Genomic DNA, 2,272 nt, shown 5'->3' with positions numbered 1-2,272 from the left:
TTTGAAAGAACTATTTTAAAAAAATTAATTTTTTTTATAGACTGTTTTGATATTTTTTAAATTGTTATGACTGTTTTGTATTTTATTTTATAGGAGCTGATATTTGTCTACATTACACATGTGCACACTTAATAGTTATATGTGTGAGTCAACATTTCAATCCACGTTAGCCCATCATCGTTAGTGACTAACATAGAGAGATTGTATTGCCTAATTGAATTATTGAAGTAAATATTAGGAATTATTTGTGTATTTTAAAAATGGAGAAACTAAAGTGTCCAATTTTAAAATCTCAGCGACTGATTTATGTAATTACTTTTAGTCTTTTTGGTTTGAAGATACACAAAATAATTTCTAATATTTATTTTCGTTAGACAATACAGTCTCCTCTAATTTAATTCTTTTAATCGAAATGTCTATTTTAAAATTTTTAAATTTTTGTAAAGATTATTTTGATATTTTTTTAAAAAAATTTAGAGACTATTTTTTAGTTTATTTTTTGGATTAAATTGGATGAGGATTATATTGTTGGACAAAGATAAATGTGGAGAATTATTTTGTATATTTTAAAATCTAGATAACTAAAATATTTGACTTTAAAAATATTAAATACCGATTTGGGTCATTATTCTAAATTCTATACGTATAAAGGAAGAAGAACAAATATTTAATTACTCTGCTAATTTCTGTAGTATCACTAAATTTTAATTAGGTTTTTATATTTTTTTCTTTTTAATTGGATTCCTACACTACTTTTAATTTTGTAATTATGTCTTTGTTCGTATAAACAATTAGAGTTAACGTAATATTGTTTGCAAATTAAAAGTATTTACAATTAAGAACCTAATTAAATCTTTCGTCCCTTATTTTTTGAGTTAAACCCCAAAATGGTCCCTGAGATTGGCGTCGTGCACTAAAATCGTCTCTAAGATTCAAATTGCACCAATTACGTCCTTGAGATTGACAAAAACACACCATATTAGTCCCCGACCCATTTTTCATTAACGACGTGATGACATAGCTTGATGACATGGCCCGTTAGTGACACGTGTCACTCCATGATTTGGCCGCGTGTAATGGTATGATGATGTGTTGACCAGTGACACGTGGCGTGCTTATGTGGATGGTTGTGCCACGTGTCACAATACTATTTGGCCACGTGTCTGTTTGTGCCACGTGTCGCAACTGTATTTGTCCACGTGTCATCCATTATGCCACCATTGTAGATGCACCAAATTAGTCCCTTATTTTGTATTAAGTGACTCATTTTAGTTCCTAAAATTGAATGTCGTGCACCAGACTTGTCCCATCACCAATTTTTTCTCCTTTTTTTAAAAATTTAAAATTTTCAATATCTTGGATGCAGTAATTTCAATTCTATTTTTTCACATATCGTTTAAATACAAGTGTTTTTATAAAAAATTTTAAGATGTTAGTTTTAATTATATAATTTTTTTTATAATAATTTAACATTGATAAATTTTATAATATATAAATATGTTATTATAAAAAAAGAATTATATGATTGAGTAGACACATTTTTTTCGATTCTTATGAAATACACGTTTCCGTTGTGTGTAAATGGGCTAGACTGAAGGCACTTCAAGCACTCCCACTATCATCTTCGAAATAGGTCGGAGATGGTAGTGGGGGTGCTTGAAATGTCTTCACGTCAACTCCAAAACGGCGGTTAGGGGTACTCGCAAGTGAAAAAATATTTTATAAAAGCACTTGTATTTAAATAACATGTGAAAAAATAGAATTGGAATTAATAGATTCAAAGATATTGAGAATTTTGAATTTATAGAAAAAAGGAGAAAAAACTAGTGAAGGGACTAGTTTGGTGCACGATATTCAATTTCAGGGACTAAAATGAGTCACTTAATGCAAAGTGAGGGACTAATTTGGTGCATCTACAATGATGACATAATGGATGATACATGGATGAATACGATTATGACACGTGGCACAAACAGACACGTGACCAAATAGTATTGTGACACGTGGCACAACCATCCACATCAGCATGCCACGTGTCACTGGTCAACACATCATCATACCATTACATGTGGCCAAATCATGGAGTGACACGTGTCACTAGCAGGCTACGTCATCAAACCATGTCATCACGTCGTTAATGGAAAATGAGTCAGGGACTAGCATGGTGCATTTTTGTCAATCTCAGGGACGTAATTGGTGCAATTGAAAACTCAGGGACGATTTTAGTGCACGGTGCCAATCTCAGGGACTATTTTGGAGTTTAACTCCTAAT

The sequence above is a fragment of the Arachis ipaensis genome, chromosome B06, assembly GCF_000816755.2.
Source record: "Arachis ipaensis cultivar K30076 chromosome B06, Araip1.1, whole genome shotgun sequence".
Classification (NCBI taxonomy): Eukaryota; Viridiplantae; Streptophyta; class Magnoliopsida; order Fabales; family Fabaceae; genus Arachis; species Arachis ipaensis.
The sequence above is the reverse complement of the archived record's forward strand: the minus strand, read 5'-3'. Positions refer to the sequence as shown.